Here is a 24,851-nt window from a genome sequence, read left to right on the forward strand (position 1 = left end):
ATGTTAACACGCTGTTCTTTCTGTACACTCAACATTTTCCGACGCACAGACAAAACGTCAACTACTTAAAACAGACGCCACGGGCAGACTGAGTGCAGGAGGCAGATGAAACTCGAGCAGTAGGCGGAGCGAGAGTCACGTGACAGGCCACGCGACTTTCAGCCTTATTGCATTCGTTTTATTGTTTCACCACTACTAGTCTGGTTTTTTTCTAGCCACACCTCGTATACTAGAACTGACATGTGATTACATTTTCACGCAGTTTGGGTGCATAGATCCTGAGAAATCAGTACCCAGAACAACCACCTCTGGCCGTAATAACGGCCTCGATACGCCTGGGCATTCAGTCAAACAGAGCTTGGATGGCGTGTACAGGTACAGCTGCCCATGCAGCTTCAACACGATACCGCAGTTCATCAAGAGTAGTGACTGGCGTATTGTGATGAGTAAGTTGCTCGGCCACCATTGACCAGACGTTTTCAATTGGTGAGAGATCTGGAGAATATGCTGGCCAGGACAGCAGTCGAACATTTTCTGTATCCAGAAAGGCCCGTACTGGACCTGCAACATGGGGTCGTGCATTATCCTGCTGAAATGTAGGGTTTCGCAGGGATCGAATGAAGGGTAGAGCCACGGGTCGTAACACATCTGAAATGTAACGTCCACTGTTCAAAGTGCCGTCAATGCGAACAAGAGGTGACCGAGACGTGTAACCAATGGCACCCCATACCATTAGGGCGGGTGATAAGCCAGTATGGCGATTACGAATACACGCTTCCAATGTGCGTTCACCGCGATGTCGCCAAACACGGATGCGGCCATCATGATGCTGTAAACAGAACCTGGATTCATCCGAAAAAATGGCGTTTTGCCATTCGTGCACCCAGGTTCGTCGTCGAGTACACTGCAGGCGCTTCTGTCTGTGATGCAGCCTCAAGGGTAACCGCAGCCATGGTCTCCGAGCTGAGAGTCCATGCTGCTGCAAACGTCGTCGAACTGTTCGTGCAGATGGTTGTTGTCTTGCAAACGTCCCCATCTGTTGACTCAGTGATCGTGACGTGGCTGCACGATCCGTTACAGCCATGCGGATAACATGCCTGTCATCTCGACTGCTAGTGATACAAGGCCGTTGGGATCCAGCACGGCGTTCCGTATTACCCTCCTGAACCCACCGATTCCATATTCTGCTAACAGTCATTGGATTTCGACCAACGCGAGCAGCAATGTCGCGATACGATAAACCGCAATCGCGATAGGCTACAATCCGACCTTTATCAAAGTCGGAAACGTGATGGTACGCATTTCTCCTCCTTACACGAGGCATCACAACAACGTTTCACCAGGCAACGCCGGTCAACTGCTGTTTGTGTATGAGAAATCGGTTGGAAACTTTCCTCATGTCAGCACGTTGTAGGTGTCGCCACCGGCGCCAACCTTGTGTGAATGTTCTCCACCCCACTCTCCCTCTGAATACACCTGCCACCTTCCCTAATTTTTAACGTGCTACAGATCTTATTTTTTGTTTTGCTTTAGGGCACAAAACCAACTGAGGTCATAAGCGCCCATGGCATAACCTTAGAACACCGATAAGCAAATGAAGTTAAAAGCGGCTGTACGCTAAGCCCAATCGAAAAAAGGAAAGAGAAAAAGACAAGGGCCCCTGTGGAGAAAGGACTACAAAATATGCCGTAGAGACAGCGGAGGTCTATAACTAAAGCTTAAATGTCCGTCGCCTTATTGCTACGTCGTATAAAAAGTAAAACGCGATCCTCATCCCCCGCATCGTTCTCTAAAACGGCCGATAATTTAGACGGCAAACACACTAAACGTAAGCGTTTGAAAAAGGGCGGGTACCCAGGAAATGGGAAACTACCAAAGCTTGATGACAATGAGCACAACAAAGTGGTTAACAAATGGCGGTGGCTAAAAAGACCGTGCCCAATACGCAACTTAGCTAAAATGATCTCCTCGCGACGAGGTGGTAGAGAGGCGGTCAGCCAAGCCGTTGGAGAGATTTAATTTCCCAGAGTTCGTTTCCGAGAAGAGAAGAGCAGTGGCGATGCCAAAGTGACACCATCTGCTGGCAGCCGGCAACATGGAGATCGTCTGAAGGAATGGAAGAACCAGCTGGCCGAGGTAGGGTTACTGCACCCTTGGCAGCTGTGTGAGCAGCCTCATTTCTTGTCAGACCGGTGTGACCAGGAACTCACATGAACAACACAGTGGCTCTCTCAACAGCGATCAAATGGAAGCTTTCCTGGACCCGCTGTTCTTGGACCCGCAGCACTAAGGGATGGACTGTGAGCACACAGAGGCTCTAAAGGGCACAGAGAATCGGAGCATATGACAATTAAAAAGTCTGTGTCATCGGAAGTAGTGGATGGCCTGATACAGGGCGAAGAGCTCTGCTGTAAGAATCGTGCAGCGTTCCGGAATCCGATAACTTTGGACGGTCTGACACCCCAGTCTGTCTGGGAGCCAACAGTGTACATGAAGGTGTTATCGCTAAGTTGCGTGCAAAGGTCGACAAACTTACAGAAGTTAAGCTGCCAGGAAGTAGCCAAAAGCGAACTCCAGGAGGTAGCACAATGAGGGTGCGCCCCATACTGGCAGTCAAGGTAGTCATCAGAAAAGGGTGGCACAAGGGGGGTGGCCAGGCAGAGAAGACGAACAGCACACACATCGGCTGAGGATTACATCATGCCAGTATGACAGTGGTAGCTCAGCAGATTCTGTGTAGAGACTCAACCGGGTTAGTGTAAAAGGCACAAGTGGCCAAACATATTCGATGAAGGCGGATTGTGTTAAGACAGTGTAAGATAGATGGATGTGCAGATGCATAAACGAAACATCCATAGTTTATTCTGGAGCGGACAGGGGATTGATGTCCTCTTCAGTCCCTGCGTCCAGCCAGCTACACGTTACTTCTCCATTTTCTTTAACCGAAATGGCAGTGTTTTCAACACTATAACTGTGTGTCCAGTATGCTGGACGTTTTAGCTGTGTCCAGAAAGTTTTTGTCAGTGATATACTGAGATATTCCTCTCACTCTATAATGTCAGCCGCTGCTGACGATCACTCTGCAGTGTCTTCCAGAAAGAAACGTAAGCACAAATGACACACTCAGTTTTCTGTTATTTATTATTTTTGTTGCAAATAGACCAACAAATTATGTTACAGTCTGCATAGTAACCTAACACCATTACTACTTTATTATTTATAAGAGTATACTGTAGTGCTGACTTCTGCCACCGAATGTATCAGAATGATCAAATGTAGCGGGAGACATAGAAGGCACCATATTAAGACTCGTCCGACCTTTCCAAATGATTTATTGTTTCCAACCACAGTGCCCTCATACACCTCGTCTACGTCACAGGGCCCCACAATGCTGAGGAAGCACCCCAGCGGCCCATGCAATGCAATGCTGTGTTGAGCTGGCCTTGGCCAGCCACGGAGTTCTGATGGCATCAGGATGCCACGGAGTTCTGATGGCATCAGGATGCCCCGACTGCCAACTCAGCTGTCCCCACCCTGGTTGCCTCAGCGCCATTCCGAGGAGCCGCTGAGTGGCCAGCTGACAACTGCAACATGGTTCGCGCCATGTTCCCTCGCTGGCGTGGCTTAGGACGTGGCGACAAAAAGCACCCTTGATCCGCAGCCAAATCTGCGGCCCTCGCCCCGGATGTAACCAGTGCATGTTGGAAGCCAGGACGCCTGCCCGCGGTAGTGAGCCGTGGAGTGGCCCACCGCTGGCTGGCTATGGGCCCCGCATCGGCCTCAGAGGGTTGAAGCAGCGACCCGCCGTGAACTGGAATGCTGGCGCCCCATATGCTGCTGCGTGTACGAGGGCAGTTCAATAAGTAATGCAACACATTTTTTTTCTCGGCCAATTTTGGTTGAAAAAACCGGAAATTTCTTGTGAAATATTTTCAAACATTCCTGCTTCGTCTCGTATAGTTTCATTGACTTCCGACAGGTGGCAGCGCTGTACGGAGCTGTTAAAATGGCGTCTGTAACGGATGTGCGTTGCAAACAACGGGCAGTGATCGAGTTTCTTTTGGCGGAAAACCAGGGCATCTCAGATATTCATAGGCGCTTGCAGAATGTCTACGGTGATCTGGCAGTGGACAAAAGCACGGTGAGTCGTTGGGCAAAGCGTGTGTCATCATCGCCGCAAGGTCAAGCAAGACTCTGATCTCCCGCGTGCGGGCCGGCCGTGCACAGCTGTGACTCCTGCAATGGCGGAGCGAGCGAACACACTCGTTCGAGATGATCGACGGATCACCATCAAACAACTCAGTGCTCAACTTGACATCTCTGTTGGTAGTGCTGTCACAATTGTTCACCAGTTGGGATATTCAAAGGTTTGTTCCCGCTCGGTCCCTCGTTGTCTAACCGAACACCATAAAGAGCAAAGGAGAACCATCTGTGCGGAATTGCTTGCTCGTCATGTGGCTGAGGGTGACAATTTCTTGTCAAAGATTGTTGCAGGCGATGAAACATGGGTTCATCACTTCGAACCTGAAACAAAACGGCAATCAATGGAGTGGCGCCACACCCACTCCCCTACCAAGAAAAAGTTTAAAGCCATACCCTCAGCCGGTAAAGTCATGGTTACAGTCTTCTGGGACGCTGAAGGGGTTATTCTGTTCGATGTCCTTCCCCATGATCAAACGATCAACTCTGAAGTGTATTGTGCTACTCTTCAGAAATTGAAGAAACTACTTCAGCGTGTTCGTAAGCACAAAAATCTGAACGAACTTCTCCTTCTTCATGACAACGCAAGACCTCACACAAGTCTTCGCACCCGAGAGGAGCTCACAAAACTTCAGTGGACTGTTCTTCCTCATGCACCCTACAGCCCCGATCTCGCACCGTCGGATTTCCATATGTTTGGCCCAATGAAGGACGCAATCCGTGGGAGGCACTACGCGGATGATGAAGTTATTGATGCAGTACGACGTTGGCTCCGACATCGACCAGTGGAATGGTACCGTGCAGGCATACAGGCCCTCATTTCAAGGTGGCGTAAGGCCGTAGCATTGAATGGAGATTACGTTGAAAAATAGTGTTGTGTAGCTAAAAGATTGGGGAATAACCTGGTGTATTTCAATGCTGAATAAAACAACCCCTGTTTCAGAAAAAAAATGTGTTGCATTACTTATCGAACTGCCCTCGTAGCTGGTAGTGTGACACACCTTGCCATCCAGGAGAGCTGCCACACTTGAATCAATCTCATTAGAAACCCGCATCTATTTATATGCGGCTGTGCACCTCTGTTTTGCCATACACACCGCTTCGTGTCACGCACTCATAACAGGTTGGCTAGTGGGCCCCTTCTGCCTGTGATTTGCGACATTCAAAACCGCTACATACGCTCTTTCAGCAATTTGACGGCCCTGTAGCCTCTATTGTACTTCGCAACTGTTTGTATGCGTAACTCACTGCAATCTAGCCCGCACTTGGCTGTAACTTGTGCTCAGAATATTGCACAAAACTAACTTTCCCTATCCTAAACAGTTGTGCCGCTACAATACAATGAATTCCAAGTGGCTGGACAGATGGCCACAACTTTGTTCACTGACTGCTTTCCCTGACCACAGTATCTACTGTAAAATATGTCTGTGCTGCTTGTGAGACGTATGAAATTAGCTGTCCATTTGGAAATCACAGTAATTCTCCCATAAATATTAATTTGTAATTAGATTTAGAGGTCCATAACTTCTTTTTTCTCCCAACTAACGCAGGCATGAATGAACCACTCACAGAAGCTGAAATCGAAAGAGAACTACTGAAAGTAATAGAAGAGGGCAGTGTTTTGAGTGACACAGGGAGCTTTTCAGATGAGGAAGACCTTGACATTACTGCGAATACAGACTTGTGTGTACCTGAAGCAGGAAATGACAGTTCATCTGAACCGGTAAACATTACATTATTACTCTCATTTGCTATGATAAGCGCATTCTGAGATAAACATTCCAAAAGTACTGAAAATAGGAATAAATATTGAATTTATAATGTTTCATAAATAAATCAGATTTTTAACTTGTACTTTCTTCTTCGAAGATGGAGCCAACGATAGAAATCTATGTCCAAACACATCAGCAACGAGAAAACGGGCTGTTGGTAGACCGAAGGTCATTCTTAGACAAATGATTTGGAAAAGTTTCTGTTATTGATCGAACAGACAATATTGCCGAGAAGTAGAGTGGTCACTGGAAGGCGTGGAACTGTGGACACCAATAAGATACAGGGTGATTCAAAAAGAATACCACAACTTTAGGAATTTAAAACTCTGCAACGACAAAAGGCAGAGCTAAGCACTATCTGTCGGCGAATTAAGGGAGCTATAAAGTTTCATTTAGTTGTACATTTGTTCGCTTGAGGCGCTGTTGACTAGGCGTCAGCGTCAGTTGATGCTAAGATGGCGACTGCTCAACAGAAAGCTTTTTGTGTTATTGAGTACGGCAGAAGTGAATCGACGACAGTTGTTCAGCGTGCATTTCGAACGAAATATGATGTTAAACCTCCTGATAGGTGGTGTATTAAACGTTGGTATAAACAGTTTACAGAGAATGGGTGTTTGTGCAAAGGGAAAAATTCTGGACGGCCGAGAACGAGTGATGAAAATGTAGCACGCATCCAGCAAGCATTTGTTCGCAGCCCAGGAAAATCGACTCGCAGAGCTAGCAGAGAGCTGCAAATTCCACAATCAACTGTATGGAGAGTCCTACGAACTAACTACCTGAACGTTAACTACCCGAGGCGATGGATCGGCCGCCAGGCATCCCGTGACAGAGCACTTCATCACTGGCCTCCAAGAAGCCCTGATCTTACCCCCTGCGATTTTTTCTTATGGGGGTATGTTAAGGATATGGTGTTTCGGCCACCTCTCCCAGCCACCATTGATGATTTGAAACGAGAAATAACAGCAGATATCCAAACTGTTACGCCTGATATGCTACAGAGAGTGTGGAACGAGTTGGAGTATCGGGTTGATATTGCTCGTGTGTCTGGAGGGGGCCATATTGAACATCTCTGAACTTGTTTTTGAGTGAAAAAACCTTTTTAAATACTCTTTGTAATGATGTATAACAGAAGGTTATATTATGTTTCTTTCATTAAATACACATTTTTAAAGTTGTGGTATTCTTTTTGAATCACCCTGTATTTTGAACAGGATTTCAGAAGTGACTTGTGGCATATCATTGCTGGGCTGACAAACAAAGGTTCTTACCGAAAACAGTTACTGACATTAAGAAGCTTGTGGGTGGACACATACCAGGTTTTATATAACTGCCAAGACAGACTCTGCTGTAACTGTAATTCCAAGGAATCGTATGTTCAAATTGGGGAACTACTTGCACTTTGTAAATAATCTGAGTGTTTCGGATGAAATCAAAGCAAACAATAAATTATGGAAAGGGAAACCAGTCACTGACAGTGTTAAGAGAAAACGTTTGCTATTGCCAGCTTCTACGTACCTTTCAATAGATGAGCAACTATGACAAAACATCTTGGACAGTATGTAAAGAAAAAGCCAGTTCCTGTCAATTTAAAGAATTTTGTGCTGACAACTGCTGATGGACTTCTTGGACTAGCTGGATTGTGAAATTTTACAAAACTCGCAGTAAAGCAGAATTTGAAACAATAAAATGGTAGCAGAAGACCTGAAGGGAAGCAGGAATAACTTTATATACCAGACAAAAAATTTAGGCAGAAAATTCACCACTAGATAGTTGGCCTGACAGACAAACAGAAAAACGCCGGAAAAACTTTGTCCAATGGCTGGGAAACAGCGCTTTCTAAGGAAATGAAATATACACACAAGATCTAAAATAAATCTCTGAAAATGACCTTCTACATCATGTAGTCCAGTAGGGCCCAAAACTAATGAATAATAATCTTTTCTTATACTGCAGCGCTTTGTAAACAAATTGCTGCGTTTTCTGGATCAGTAAATAATTGCTGGTTTCGGAAGGAAATGCGCAGCCATCAAAGGCTGGGAGCACCTTGGCGAACGTCATTTCCCCAATTAACATTTGTCAAGGGCAAAAATCAGTCAGGCTGGCGGAACGTAACCACTATTGGGGTGAAGGAATGGTTTGCAGAACAGAATGATCTTGCTCTTATCGACTACCTCCTTTCTGCAGCAGACCTCAGTCCCATTGGGTTCAGTGGGAAATCAGTATTTTCCTCAGCGAATGATGGTCTAGTGTGAATAAATGGGCCGTAAGGTGCTCATTTATAATCCCGGTACATCCATTAGTCTTCTCTCAGTGGCCGTGTGTATGTGGTACTTCGTGCCTGTTTGACTTCATGTGGACTTTGAATGCTTAGAAGGGTAAATGGCCCATTTGACGCTGCCCAGTGTACCAATATTATGAGCCCATCACTACAATATCTACAGGGATGAACATTAATAAAACCGACAACCTGCAGGGACGGATTCCTGACGAAGTGGACGAAAAAAGTCAAACGAACATGTGTCTGGAATTGAAAACTTGCCACAGAAGATGGCGCTGACGGATAACAGTTCCTCTGATCGTGTGACTCCTGTTCCGTGTGTGTTTCTGGCTGTGTGATTGACGCACCATACCGTAAGCAGTAGAATGGTCTGCGATTCACGTCAGGAACAAGCTCAGACGGTGTTAGTGTACGACCAAGCAGATGGAAACGGTCGAGAGGCAACACAGCTATACCAAAACAAGTGCCCTCACAGACACCAAACACATCACACAAAATTTCAATCCTTTTTTCGGCGTTTGTGCGATCATGGATCCTTTCAGATAGACAAAAGTGCAGGAACGAGGCGAACTATGTGTACACCAGACTTGGAGGACCCGGTGCTACAGGATATTGAGATGAAAACCCTAGTACAAGCTCCTGGCAACTGGCCCAACAACATGTTGTAAGCCGACGTACGATTATGTGTGTCCTGCATAACAACCGCTACCATCCCTGTCATCTGCAATCCCACGGAAGCAATGTAGAACATCTGTTGTGATGTGGATGCGATGTAACTCTGTGCTGTGATCTGGAATGATTTGTTGTCGCTGTATGAACACTGTCCATTTCCAGAACAATGTTCATAACACCTTTTTTCCTCCATTTCCAGTCAATCCATACCTGCGGTTTGTTAATATTCACCCCGTATATGCAGGGGGCGGGGCTCAGGCTCTGAAAAACGTGTTGCAGAAAAGGTTTGCAGAACACAATGAGACTTATTCTCGGCTGGCCTCTTCCTGTACTTTACGTCGGTCCCGTTGAAAACTTAAAGACACAGCAAATGCAGATCCAAAAAATATTTGAGGGAGAGTAGGGAGTGGGGAGGGGGGCTGAAGGTCATGTGCCACCCCCTCCTCCCCCTCCACACACACTCATGCACAAAAAGAAAATTTTACTGAAAGTTTATTGGAGCTGAGAACTATAAGGACCCTTCGTCGATTTTGAGATTGTAGCATGTATGCATTCTCCTGACATGTGTTAGTCCTATGGTAAGCTAGCTTTATCTGTGCTGTATGTCTTCCTTGTGCATACAAACGTTCACATAAAGCTGCCTCATCGGTCTCTCCGATATTCACCTTCAAATCTGTCCGACGACGGTGTGCTTTAGGCCCTTATGGTTCTCAATGCCTTGTATCAATTTCAAACTTTCTCTGATAACTACCTAAGAATATAGTGGAATGTAAACTGAGTGTCTCTAAAACGAGAAGAAATTCCTGAAAATAAGCTATATTTAACACACAATACTTTCCAGCTGCCTGCCTGAGTCCTAGTTCGCTCAAATGTCGTGATGTGGACACCTGTCGGCGCCAAGCCACGGGCATGGTGCAGGTTGGACACATGCAAATCACATTGATGATGATGATGATTTTGTTTTGTTTTGTTTTGCTTTAGGGAGCAAAAAAACAACTGGGATCATAGGGTGCCCAAGTCAAAACTATAGAATTCGAACACAGAGGCGAGGGAAACGACTATGTGTCAGTCCCTATGGACAGAATAGGAAATATCTAAAAAAGACACGTGGAAAACGGACTAAAAAACACTATACAAAAATGGAGGTCCAACACTAAAAATTAAATGGCCTTTGCCATATTGTTTCGGTGGATAAAAAGTAAAACGCGATCGACAGCCTGCGCGTCATTCGCTAAAATGGCTGATAAATCAGATGGCAAACCCAAGCTGGAACGTAAATTGTTAGAAAAAGGGCATTCCAGCAGGAAGTGGCGGACAGTTAAAATTTGGGCGCAATGCGTAAAAAGTGGTGGGGTAGCGCACTTAGCAAATGACGATGGTTAAAAAGGCAGTGCCCAATATGCAGCCGAGTTAAAATAATCTCCTCCCAGCAGGTGGGCCGAGAGGAGGTCGTCCAAGGCGCCGGGAGAGGCTTAAATAAGCTGAGGCTTATTCCCGTGAAGGGAGGACCATTGGCGACGCCAAAAGGACACCACCTCCTGACAGACAGCAATGCACAGATCATCAGCGGGAGTATAGGTACTCGCGGGGTGAGGTACAAGGAGTACAGCCTTGTTTCCTGGCAGACTGCCATGACCAGGGACACATGGAAAGATATTGCCTCCAACAAGAGTGAGCAAGTGACAGTTTTCCTGGACCCGCTGCGCTAAGGGATGAGCAGTGTACAGCGCACAGAGACTTTGAGAGCGCTGAGTGAGTCTGAGCAGAGGACACTATGGGGAAGGTTGTGTCGCCAGATGTACTCCGTGGCCTGATACAAGGCGAAAAGCTCGGCTGTAAATATTGAGAAGTGTTCCGGAAGCTGATATCGGAAGACATGGGTACCAATATGAAGGCACACCCGTCCCCACGGTCAGTCCGAGAGCCATCAGTGTATACAAAGGTACTACCGATAAGTTCAATACGAAGGTCGTGAAATGGAAAGCGATAGACCGATGCTGGAGTAGTGTCCTTAGGAAGCGAATGAAGGCCAAGGTTAACATGGGCCGCTTCATAAAGCCAAGCTGCTGAAGGATTCACACCCTCTGGGAAAGTTGCAGGTAGCGTGCAGTTAAGCTGCCGTAGCAAGGGGCGAAAGTGGAGGTAACAGAAGAGAGACGAGCCCCATACTGATGATCAAAGGAATCATCAAAGGAGGCATTGGAGGCATGCATACCTGATGAGGAGAAAATCATGGCAGTAGGACAGTGGTAGTTCAGCAGCTTCAGCATACAGACTCTCAATCAGGCTGGTGTAAAAGGCACCCGTGGCCAAACTGCAGAACGCCGCACTCGAAATCCACACTGTGCATTCGTGAGTAAATGGCGAAACTCGAGCCACCACACCAACCAGGCATGAATCATATGTTCCATCACCTTGCAAACACAGCTGGTAAGAGAGATGCGGCGGTAACTAGAAGAAAGGTTTATGCCCTTACCGGGCTTAGGTACACATATGACGATGGCTTCACGCCAGCGTCCAGGAAATGTGCCATCAGTCTAGATGCGGTTGTAGGTGTTAAGAAGAAAGTGCTTGCCTGCAAGAGAGAGGTGTTGCAACATCTGAATGTGAATGGCGTCTGGCCCTGAGGCGGAGGACCAGGAGGAACTGAGAGCATGATCTAACTCCCTCATTGTAAAGGCGGCATTGTAGCACTCACGATTTTGAGAAGCGAAGGGTATCGCCCGAGCCTCCTCCACTCGTTTCCGATGGTGGAGGCAGGGTGATAGTGGAAAGAGCCCGAAACTTCCTCAAAATGGCGGCCCAAGGTTCTGGAGATAGCAATAGGATTAATGATGACATCGTCAGCTACTGTCAGGCCGGAAATTGGAGAATGGATCTTGGTTAGAGCAGTCGGGAGGTTGGATCACACGACAGAGGAAGGTGTGGAACTGTTAAAAGAACTAGTGAATGAAATCCAGCTCGCTCTTTTGCCATCCCGAAGAACTCTACGACACTTTGCACCCATTTGTTTATAATGAATGCAGTTTTCTAGCGTAGGATGGTGGTTAAAAACGCAGAGAGCACGTCTCCATGCGCGAATTGCATCACAGCATGCCTCAGTCCACCAAGGGACTGGGACACGACGTGGTAAAGAAGAAGTGCGAGGAATGGAATGATCTGCAGCAGTAAGGATAAGGTTGTTGAGATAGTCCGCCTGGTCATCACAACTGGGGAAATCTTGTTCTTCGAAGGTCGCCAGGCAGAAGTAAAGCTGCCAGTCAGCCTTAGTAAGCTGCCATTTGGGCGTGCATGCGGATGGAGTAGGAGTCAGTAGACGGAGAGCACATGGGAAATGGTTGCTCGAGTATGTGTCAAAGAACGGACCACTAAAGACGATGGGCAAGCTGAGCAGTGCAAAAGGATAAGTCCAAATGGGAATAGGTGTGTGAGGAGTCAAAGGAAAGTGGATGCTCCAGTGTTTTTGCAGAAGAGGGTAAGTTGTTTAAGAATGTCAGCCAAAAGGGCACCTCTCTGACAGGTCCTGGGAGAACACCAAAGGGGATGATGCGCATTAAAGTCACCGAGCTGCAAAAACAGGGGAGGTAGCTGCCCAATAAGCTGAAGGAAGTCTGCCCTGGTGACATCGAAGGACAGAGCTACATAAATGGTACAGAGGGAGAAAGTCAGGTGGGGAAGGAAAAGGCGAGTGGCATCAGCTTGAAGATTGTTAGTCAGGGAGATGGGTTGACTATTAAGGTCATCCCGTATGAGCAGCATGATGCCCACATGAGATGGAATGCAGATCTCATGGGGGAGGTCAAAACGAATCGGTAAGTAATGTGAAAGCTCAAATCGGTCATGAGGGCACAACTGCGTTCCCTGAAGGTAGAGTACAAGGGTATGCTGCAACGCTAGAAGCAGCCATAAATACTCTTTGTGGGATCGAAGGCCGCAAAAGTTCCATTGGAGGACAGTCATAAGGAGGAAGAGATGTAGGGGTGTCAACTCGGCGGCGGCTGAGGGACAGCAGTGTAGAGTTGCTACTACAGGACACAGAAGCAGGAGGATCCTGCTCCATGGGGTCCACAGAAGCATCGGCGTGCTTGTGCGGTCGGTCTGTGGAGTCCAATGCTGAAAAACGGTTGGTGGTGCGTGCCGGCGAGTCAGAGGACGGTCGGGCTGAAGGACCACGTGGCGATACCATCCAGCAGTTTCTTCGAGTTGGTGAAGGAGAAGACCGTTTCTCTTTAACAGACTTTATAGTCCTTCTGGTTAGAGGAAGACTTGGGTGAGATTTTTAGTGCCTGTTGAGCCAAAAGGATATGTCACCAAATCCAGAGTGGTGATTTACCAGCCTTTGCACACTGACTCTGAACTGGGGTGGTCCGAAAGGCTCTAGTCGGTATCCAAATGCCCTCATGGATGGACATTGTCTAACATCTTGAGGTAGGAAGTTTGGACTGATCCGTAGACCATGCTGCCATAATCTAAATGCGATTGATCTAATGCCCTATAGAACTGCAGGAGGTGAGACCTGTCAGCTCCCCAAGTTTTTCCGCTAAGGCATTTCAAAATATTCGATGACTGGGAGCCATTTGTTCGTAGGACTTTCAGATGTGGGAGCCAAGTAATAAACCAAAAAACTGCACAGTTTCTAGAAAACGAAAAAATGTCCCTACTGTGAGCACTGGTTAGTTAAAACTTCGACAAGCACGGTTAAAATTGACACATGTCTTCTCTGGTGAGAACCGAAAACCAGTTGCCCTGGCCCAGATTCTCAGCCTCCTAATGGTCAGCTGTAGCTACCTCATCGCCATTGTGAGATCAGAGGAGGAGTAGAAGATTGTAAAGTTATCCACAAATAAATAGCATTCAACAAGGCTCCTGACTGCGGAGGAAATGCCATTGATGGCAATGGCAAACATTGTGACACTGAGGACACTGCCTTGGGAGATCCCATGCTCTTTAACATAGCAGTCAGACAAGGCACCAACACGATATCGAAAACGCCTGTAATCGAGAAACTATAGGATAAGAAGTGGCAGGCGTCCACGTAATATCCATTCATGACGTTGGCGAAGGATGTTGTACCTCCTAGTAGTGTTGTATGCTTTTTGAGGTCAAAAAACACACAAACCAAGTGTTTTTGGCCTAAGAAGGACTCCTGTACAGCTATCTCCAGTAGAATTAAGTTGTCAAGGTTGGAACAGTGGCGCCTGAATCCGCACTGGGAGAGCCTCAGGTGACCTTGAGATTCGAGCAGCTAGATGAGGCGGCCATTGAGTATGCATTCAAGAGTCTTACCCATAAAACTTGTAAGGGCTACACCCCAGTAACTGTTAGGGGCGTTATGATTCTTGCGTGGTTTCCAGAATGCAATTACTATTGACTCCTTCCAAGTTGTGGGGTATTGTCCATCAAACCAGATCTGATTTAAACAAGAGGAGCTCTCCTTTCGCTTCAGGTCACAGATGATCAAGAATAGCATAATGGATCTCGTCTGGTCCTGGAGCAGTGTCTCTGGCCACAGACAGAGCTGATTCCACTTCGCACATGGAGGACAGAAGGTCGCAGACTTTCTCGTTAAGCGAGAAGAAATGGAGCTTCCTCAACTCCGCAGTCCTACAAAACACATGTAAAGCAGGAGCTTGTCTGGATGACGTAGTGACAGTAAAAAAGTGTTCAGCGAAAACCTGAGCCATGTCATCTGGCATGTCCAAGACCCCATTACTTGACAAGGCCGTAAGGGATCGTGTACTGCCCTTGCTGGCAATCCGCCTTATTGAGTCCCACATTTGCGCAGTGGTAGCTGACCATTTAATGGAAGTCGTGAATTCTCTTCCAGGAATTCCTCTTCCATTCTTGTATCACTCACCTCACAGGGGCTCTCGCAGAACTGAAAGCGTGTGAATGCTTTCTGTAGTCGGATGATGTTTGAAGTTCAACAGAGCTGTTCGTCTGGCCCTGATTGCCAATCGACAATTGTCATTTCATCAAGGACAGGCCATTGTCTGAAGTGGTTACTAGACTGGCATGAACTTCACAGCAGCACATTGGATCTCACAAGTGATATGAGCCACCGTCTCCTGTGCACAATCCTTTTGTTCAAAAATAGCCTGTAGACTGTACTGCAATCAATTTGCATCATCCATCTTCATGTTCTCCTGTCAGCCACTGTCCTACTTGGCAGACAGATCCGCACTGGGAAGTGATCACTAGAATGTAAATCTGTAGCCACTTCCCACTTAACTGAGCCTGCAGTAGCTTGGGAGCAAAAACAAAGATCTATGGCTGAAAAAGCCCCGGGGCTGTGGAAAAGTGTGTCATCTGACGCACATTCAGAAGGCAGATGTTCTCAGAATGGACGAGTTGCTCGACCATCCGACCCCTGGAGCAAATGGTAGCCGAGCTCCACAGTGTATTGTGGGCACTGAAATCCCCAACAAGGAGAAATGGGCATGGGAGTTCCCAGAAGAGTTCTGTTAGTGCGTCTGCATCCAAAGCGTCATTAGGTGGAAGATACAAGGAACATACTGATGTTAATGGATGCTAGAACTTTCTTGGCAATTGCTTGGATGGTCATGTTAAGAGTGACAGGATAGGAGTGGCATTTGTCATCAACTAAAACAGCAACTCCACCTTTAGCCCTGTCTCCAGCAATATCATCCATCCTGTAGGGGTGGTAAACCCATAATGTAGGTATGTCAGTGACTAAGATGAGTTTCTTGTAGGCAAATGCAGAACAGTTTCTCCTGGACCAGGAGCAGTAATTCTTCCAAATGTGAGTGGTATCCATTTAAATTCCATTGCAACACAGAAGTTCCTGTGGGAGCCATTGTTTAGCGATGATTTGTCTTTTCTTTCTCCTTCAGACGTGGTGGTTTACTGGGGAGGTCAGTGGAAACGTTGGCCAGTTCCCAGCTCTCTGGTTCCTCAGATTGGAAGTCCAGATCCTCACAGGCATAGTCCCCAACAGACAGGGAGAGATCTCGCCAATGTGAAGGTTTAACTACCACGTTCCTCGACTTGGAATTACTTTTTGAAGGAAGTTTTTCCTTACTTATGGGAGGATCTGGTTGCCTAGGTTGAGGGGACAGCTTAGTAGGTTTCTGATGGTGGGCAGTGGTATGTGGCTTAGGTGGTAAGCCTATCACTGATGGCTTTCAAATGACTTCTGTTTCAAGTGTAGCGTTTCCCCCACAGATACCGACAAGTGCATGTGCTTGTACTTTAATCTGTGATCTTAGTTTGTGTGGAGAAATCACACTTGGTGATTGGTGTCTGAAGGGCACCATAGGTTACACGTGTCTAATTTCAGCTCCTTAATTTTCCTTTCCTCATTGCAAACCTGACACTTTCTGCTCCACACTGGGTGATCCCCAGAGCAATTTACAAATTTCAGAGGAACTATACAAGAATCCAAATCTTTGACATTTGAAGCATCACATTGGGTTACGAACAAAGGAGCGGACCTTAAGACGGATATAGACTGCAAGGATATGTTCAGCTAATTCTGGAGCACTAAACGTTAGAATAAATGTTGCAGATTTTTCCAGTTTGCCATTGATTCACTTAGTTCTGCACTTCCGTGACACCCCTATTTTTAACATTCTTCACCTAAATTCACAGGATCCACCTCCATTACATAAGAGGAGCAGGTAACCATGCCCTCACTTAAGAGTGTCATGCAACTCAGACTCGACTGGGTAATTACCTGCAGCCTAACGTCCCAGAAGCTTAAATACTTGGTTTGAATTAGAAGCATCAACTAGAAGTGTTCCATTACGAAGTCGTTTGACACTTTTTAGGGAGCCAACAATACCTTCCAATGTCTTATGACTATAGAAAGGGAAAACCTTCTCAAAGGTTTCCCCTGTTCTCTTGATTACAATAAAAGTGTTATGGCAGATTAATAGCCTTTTACTATGATTCTGAGACCTCTTTTTGGGACGACTGACCAACCGAGCTCTTTGATAAGTGGATGTAGATACTATCTGACTGTACACCCATCCCATCAGGGGCAGTTGTTTGATGAGACCATTCTATAGGGATCCCACGATCTTTAGGGAAACAATTGTCGACACAGGCAGATCCTTGCATGCCTGAGCAAGCCTTGTACAAGGGGGGAGGGCCTTAGAGGTTGCCTGCTAGAGGATGTTTTACCTCAACAGCCATTCACTTCATCAGCATGTAGCACAGCGTGAGGCCGAGGTTTTTTTTTATGAAGTGTGTACATTCCTTGCAGTCCAGGTGGTGAAGCCAAGGCCCATTCTCCAAAACGTACAACATTCCACCACTGCGCCACATGGTGGTCGCTGAAGCATGCCCAGAGTTACGGTAACAGAGGACTGATGGCGCTTACCAGTCCCCAGGTCAGGAACCCAGGATCACAAACCCCTACCCAGCAATCAAACGCTGAGCCCCTGGGGGGAATTGACATTGGAGATGCGTTGTCAGAGAGATGCTATGAATGCATCAGAATATGTCACCTTCATCAGGCGAAGATATTGGTGCACTGGATCCTTTATAGCTCGTAAATGTTGAGTAGTGAAGAAGATATAGGATATATCCATTATAGTCAGAAAAAGGGAAGAAATGTTGCACTTCCTACATAATGAAAGACCTGAACATGTATCCTGAACGTTTCAAGCATTTTTACACAGTCACTCTGTCAAAATGAAGGATAGCATTCAGAGAAAAACAATGAAACTGGATTGTTTCGATCATAATTTATATTTTTCATACGATTTTTATTTGAACATAAACCTAAATATTGATGATTTTGTGAGATGTTCAAAATATTGCGACACTTTTCCAAAATCTTATCATCCGTAAATATTTCATTACTGTAGACCAGAGACTCCTCGTTAATGGGCATAGTTTCCTACCACGTTGTAGAGATTTTGCCATTAGAGAGAGGAATAAAATATCATTTCACGCAGAAAAATAGATTCGTCATTTCCAGCGCCAAGGACAATGGATTCCTTCTGTGCAACATGGAACCAGAGGATTTCATTGATCTACATTTACAATCTGAAAATCACAGTGAAGCAAAGGGTACGTCCCATTACACCAGTTATTAGGGCTTCCTACCATTCCATTCACTTATTGAGGGGGGAAACATAGGGGGTTTCAGTGTATTCCAAGAGTCATTGAAACTTTGTTAATGGACTATTTTGGGTTAGTTCACGCCTATTTTCAACAGTCTGTCAGTTTAGTTCCTTCAGCATCTTGGTAACACTCCCGCACGGGTCAAACAAACCTGTGACCATTTGTGCTGCCATTCTCTGTAAATACTCAATATCCCTTGTTAGTCATAATTGGTACGGGTCCCACACACTTGAGAAATATGCTAGAATGGGTCGCACAAATGATTTGTAAACTGTCTCCTTTGTAGACTGATTGCGCTTCACCAGTATTCTACCAATAAACCGAAGTCTACCATCTGCCTAAGCATTTTAGTGTATTAGACCATGGGTTGCACAGAGTCTCACTCAAAATAACTGATTATGTCCGGCTACTCATTTCATCTGACAACGCTACTATACTAACAGTCATAACATCCAGCAACCATGGATTTGTCAAAGCATTACAAAGAAGCAGAGATGTACTGGGTCAAGAAATCAGCCATTAGATAAAAGCACAGTTTCCCTGTCTTGTATGACAAACTTCTGCCAGTAAAAAGTGTCAAGATGAAACCGTTAGCCGCGCGGTCTTGGGCTCATTGTCACGGTCCGTGCGGCTCCCCCTTCGGAGGTTCGAGTCCTCCCTCGGGCATGTGTGTGTGTGTGTTTTTTTTTTTTTTTTTTTTTTTGTTTTAGGGCGCAAAACTGCTATGGTCATTAGCGCCCGATGTGTGTGTGTGTGTGTGTGTGTGTGTGTGTGTGTGTGTGTGTGTGTGTGTGTGTGTTTGTTGTCCATAGCGTAAGTTAGTTTAAGTTAGGTTAAGTAGTGTGTAGGCTTAGGGACCGATGACCTAAGTAGTTTGGTCCAGTAAGACCTTACCATACATTTTCAAGAAACCGTTACTTGACATGTGACAGTATATCCCAGCTGAAAAACGGAATTTCTATGGGCAAGTACGAAATTAAAAGTGGGTTTACATGTCTGTCTGGCATAACACATTGATTGAGAACAGAAAATGTAATCCTGGTTACATGTTAAGTGTAATTGCTATAGGAATAGTGTTAAATTTTCCCATGTCCTCAGTTGCTGCTTTTGCAGATTTGCATTGCAGTAAACATTACGCATTTTGACCAGTATTGTACTTTCTAAAAATGAAGTTTCTGCTTCTGCAGTAAGTAACACAAAAACCAGAGCGTTTCAGCCGCATAACTTAACTGCACAGATGCATCGTTGTTCGTCCAGGAAAATAAAAAAAAGATAGTGGTCTTTTTCACAGATTATGTAAGTAATTGTGTAACAGTAGTCACAACAATAAGCAAAATGGCGTTTTATCTTATATAAACTGTCTGCATCAAGAAGCCCAAATATGTTAATATAAAATAGGTAAGCATAAAATATCCAGAACACAGAATATTTTAGTTATATCAATAGCAAAATCCAATTTCTCATTCATTGGTCACTGGAATGCTCGCCATTTATTCGACAGCATGTGATCGAAAAAATGTTACGTCTATGAATTACTGTTACTGTAGACAAGAACGATATACGTATATTGTACACAGCTAACTCTGCTAATGAATCTGCGATTGTCGATCTCTAGTGTTAAAATGAAAATAACGCTTAATGCATATTAACTTAAAAATGTGATTGTAACAGACTTCATAATCCACATACGAAAGTGAAACACGAATCAAAAATCCGCATAACACGCGGCTATAACGTAGAGTGTTGTGGACAATAGCTAGTCTCGGCCAAACGTCAAAATATATCACTTATTTACTCACCGCTTTCCTTACACCGTGAGAAACAATTTCCATATGTTAGCTATGTCCTAAAACCCACCAAACGTAAAGTGACCAGCTACTAAACTCTTCAACGCAAATATGTCTAAGTATGCCTGGCGGATTACTTGTTTGGGTTCAAATGGCTGAGCACTATGGGACTTAACATCTGAGGTCATCAGTCCCCAAGAACTTAGAACTACTTAAACCTAACTAACCTAAGGACGTCACACACATCCATGCCCGAGGCAGGATTCGAACCTGCAACCGTAGCGGTCGCGCGGTTCCAGACTGAAGCGCCTAGAACCGCTCGGCCACACCGGCCGGCTACTTGTTTGGTTAGTATAGCTAGTAACTGAGCAGTAGCGAAGGTAAAACCAGTTCAGTATCCACCTGTGATGTCACTATCAGATTCGGAAAAATCAGCTTTATTACCGAATAGTTTCCTGATAATCGAATGAGAGAGACTGCGTATCTGAGAACACGTGAGAACCCCAAAACAGTGGTTTTTAATCTTTTACGCGGAATGTAAAAATTTGACAGATTTACATAAAACCATTTTTAGGCACATCGCATTACTTCGGATGCATGAATACAGCAGCGCCACTTTAACGTCTCTGCCACGCGTGGCTTCGGTGCGCCATTCCTGACTGCAAACTGACGCGCAAACCACGAAACGACGCACCTCTGAGAATTGCTTCATATGTAACATGGAGGTGGCGTGACAGCGCCATGTCCCCGCCAGACGTCCGTGTGAATTGGGTCTGAGTATTTGCTCACGTGAATGGGCTCTCAGACTGAGCGGTTGTAGGAAACAGTCCAGACAGGAAAAGGCGCTTATTCCCAGACTTACTGTGTCTGCTGCCAACGACAAAGCCCGACAGGTTTCGAGAGTCTTCAGATAGAACCGTCACACCATACGAAGTTGTGTAGCGCAGGGCAGAAAGGGAATGACCCTCCACCAAGCAAAAACACCAGGGCTGACTTTCCCACGCGTACCAATTTTCTGCCTACCTTGCATACGTAGACTGAAACAAAGCTGCAATCGGCCGAAACAGCATTTCCCCGAATTACACGCTCGGATAGCCGTAGCCTCCACAAATGTGTCCACTGTAGTAAAAGATGAAAGATTTATCCGTTCTGAAGGGAAACCAGAGTTTGTTTTGCTTTAGGGCGCGAAAACAATTAAGGTCATACGCGCCCCTATCAGAACTGTAGAACCTGAATGTAATAGTGCTCTGTGAAATACTGAGACTGGTCGCTGTACACTTCGATTTCACATCGCGTGAATCATGAAGTTGTAAGAATTTGTTGATATTGCAGTTCTTACATCACCTGCATGACATGTACCTCTCAAATTTTTGTTGCTTTTCAGATGATGTACAGGGTGTCCCAGGAGAAATGGCTAGTAAATATGGGCTCTAAAATGCGTACTTAAAGCTATGAACACTACTCCATCCTCTATAATGTAAAAGAAATGTCTTCTACTAAACAAGTGCTCACAGCCCATAAGGTATGCAGTCTAGAATCCGTATTTACTAGACTTTTTCCTTGAAATGATCTTTCCTGATATATCCCTGAATCCTGATCATTCCTCCTGGGACACCCTGCATTTCTCTAGATTGCAGTTCCTGGAAGTTTCGAGAAAGCGATGTACTACGTACTGATGTAAACATACTGGCTCGTTCGTTTTGATATGGTAGTGTTATAATTATAACAGTTTAAAAAACAAGTTATCACGAATAAAATCTTTATTTTCAAGCCGCATCAATTCGAATAAATTCTCGAACTTCCGATGGCTATCTCCTCCATCGTCGTCAGAAATAAAAACCACTGATTGCCGAGGGCCGGCCGGATGTTATCTATTTTTCTACAGTTTTTCCAGCAGTCTCTCACAGCGCATTACGTCCTCACCGTTGTGGAAAGGTATGCGTCCTCTAAGTCTTTCGCGGAGAAATGTCTGAAAAAGTCAGTTCGAATAAAATTCTCGAGCTTCCAATGGCGGAGAGAGCCATCGAAAGCTCGAGATTTTTATTCAAATGGACGCGGCGTGAAAACAGATTTTATTCAGACATGCCGCCGCGAAAGACCCCAAGGAAACAAATTAACTAGACTCTTCAAATAATCAGTTCAGAAACGTTACACCATGCCTCAGCCTCTGACGCCGTCAATTCCCTGCCTCAAACAAGAGCAATGACAGTCGTGAATGGTCTGCTGACGACTCGTTGCTAATGAATAATTGAAGGAGGATGACAGGGCGGTCGGTCGGTGCCGTTGGGCCTTCCGAGGTCTGTTTGAACGGATTTACTCTTCTTCCGCGATCAAAGGAGTGCTGGTGCAGCAAGGTACGAAAGAATGCTTCTATGGTGAGTTCGGAAAGCAGGAGTGTTACAATTCGTGCAATTCAAACGGCCACTCGGTGCGGTGGCTGATGGAAGCGGCTTCAAAGGCATTTCCTATTAAAGTTGCTCCCATCAACCACCGCGCACCGCGTGTCAACTCTGATTACGCGAATAGTGACAAGAGTGAAATTTTGTAAATAAAATGACAAACTGACTTGGTTATTAGGTAACTGACTTGCGTTGTTAATTTTTATACTTACGTCAGAATCATATGAGCATTTCACAACGTCGTACGCTAACGGCCAGCTGTCATTTTCAGACCAAAGACACGCCGTAAGCAGTTTCCGTTCCGTTGCCAACAATACTGAAGCCAACAATCGTCTTCTATTATCGGTATAGCTACAACCAGGGATCGTTCTGTAAAACGACCGTGCAAATAACTTAAAACATTGCAAACAAGCCCACTACTTTCTGTGAATGCCCACAGATTCTGCAGTTTTTCCGTCAGCCACTGCGGTACGGTACCGCGCGACGCAACGTGTTATCCATTTAGCTTTCCTTTCAGTAGCTGTCAATCACTCCAAGTTAACTTGTCGTATTCTCTGTACGAGCTACGTCGTTCTAAAAAGACGAAATTACAGAAAAAGGGATTGTTACGTTATTGCATTTCGGTCCTGGTTTCCAAGTTCTTAGAAAACATGGCAACAGAATTTTTGATTTCATACCATTTTAATATTAATTTTTAATACAGAATTAGCTTGAAGTATGCCTCAACTCGCTCCACAGCCTTGAAGTTTCTGCCTCATTATGAGAACTACGGCATATAATGGATGAAGGACGTCGCTCTCCGTATTTTCGCAAAATACTATTCTTCGTCTGGGAGGCATTCACTGACGTCTAACCTGCCGGCTTGTTGCACTGAAGTTGACTGACATTTGAATATGCGCTAGAGATCTCTCTTGCTCAATGTAAGTTAAAAACCTACTGTAAGTTTTTCGACCTCCATTTGTTCAAAAATGGCTCTGAGCACTATGGGACTCAACTGCTGTGGTCATAAGTCCTCTAGAACGTAGAACTACTTAAACCTAACTAACCTAAGGACATCACACACATCCATGCCCGAGGCAGGATTCGAACCTGCGACCGTAGCGGTCGTGCGGTTCCAGACTGTAGCGCCTTTAACCGCTCGACCACTCCGGCCGGCCTTCCATTTGTTTACGCGTACCGGCGGAACAACTACGTGCGCTGTAAGAAATAGAAATTGCCACTTCAGTAATATGAAAAAACAGCAGTGAGTGAAATTCTGCAACCACTCAGGAAAGAGTAAAATAAAGTGGTAAATTCAAGCAAAAAGGAAAGTTTTCCTGTAGCACGTTACATAAATATGCTTCGAGCGTTCGTAGTAGCCGTGAAGTTAGCTGCCACAGTGGTACATATTTCACAGTCACATCTACCGCCGCATATTTCTCGCGCAAATCTATTGCAAACAGAACAAAAAAGAAGCCTTTGGACGCACAGAAATATCCAGCAAGATCGCCGACTTTACATATTGATAAAACAGTGACCCTACTCTGTATAAATCACAATAAGGACAGGGGCAGTCGGGGACAATGTTTTGACAGTTGTTTCTGTCGCTAGTAGCCGGTGGGAGCTTCTCAAAACAGAGACTATACGACTGAAAGATAACTTCGTGAATATTGTAGAGATACACATTTCAGCCTTAATGAACGACATGAATGAAACAACGTAGCATTTACACTACCTTTACTTACCTCTAATGAATTACCTACACGTCAAATCAACCGCTCTTTGACGCCACAGGTGCTCACTCACTTGAGATTCCTTCGTTTCTACTTGCTACACCGTGGCCGGACTCCGGTACGCCGTATCACGTGACACGTGCGTCACTCGATAACGAGCGGTTGCAAGACGCTGCAGGCGTTACTCATTCTGTTGTTCTATAGCGCGCGAATTGAAAACGAAGAAATGACGGACGTCGGGTACAGTTCTCTTTGTATTCACAGACTGAAATGCGCTTTCTCTAAACGCTTAATATCAAAACAAACAAGCGATACAGTAAAAATATACGCCGTATGTCGTAGTTTTGCTGCGCTATTGTTACTTTCTTACTATCAATAGCGTCTTTTTAATACCTGAATTTCGAAAATAGTCATTTACAAAAAAAAAAAAGGATTCAAAATAAAAATACAGTACATATGTGTAATGCCAAATTTTATGTATAAATAGGAAGTTGAGATAAAAATAGCTGTAGGAGGAAACATTTAATGATTGGTTATATTATTAAGTTCCCCCCTCTCATTATGTTATAGTAATAGTAGTAGTAGTAGTTTTATGCATCCTTGATCACTTTTAAAAGGATTTTGCAAATACCATGGTATTAAAAATTAAGAACAAAAACCTAATCCATATATATAGGCATTTACATAGGTCCACTCACGTGTCCAGCTTGACAAACCATGGCCTTACTATAGGACCCATCGACCATTTGCCAGAAGTAATTTAGGAAACCATAGAAAACCTACATCAGGATGGCCAGCTGAGGATTGGAGCCTTCATCCTCTTGAATACAAATCAAATCTGTCAGAAACAGTTTAACCTCGTACATTTTGTACCTCTTGTGAATTGTTGTTTTGTTCATATATTGTTGCAAAGAAGCAATTTCATAAGGTAAAAAGCT

At 45.1% G+C, this 24,851-nt stretch overlaps 1 protein-coding gene across 1 annotated transcript in view; it reads right to left on the reverse strand.

The window, feature by feature from the left end:
- The window catches only part of LOC126203632 (sepiapterin reductase), a 172,680-nt gene extending 148,638 nt beyond the window's left edge, over window positions 1-24,042 (reverse strand). Inside the window, exon 1 of the mRNA XM_049938005.1 lies at window positions 23,926-24,042. The gene's annotated coding sequence lies outside the window, so the exon portion shown is untranslated. The remainder of the gene's footprint in view (window positions 1-23,925) is intronic.
- Window positions 24,043-24,851: the final 809 nt, after the last annotated feature.

This window comes from Schistocerca nitens, chromosome 9 (assembly GCF_023898315.1).
Source record: "Schistocerca nitens isolate TAMUIC-IGC-003100 chromosome 9, iqSchNite1.1, whole genome shotgun sequence".
NCBI classification, from domain to species: domain Eukaryota; kingdom Metazoa; phylum Arthropoda; class Insecta; order Orthoptera; family Acrididae; genus Schistocerca; species Schistocerca nitens.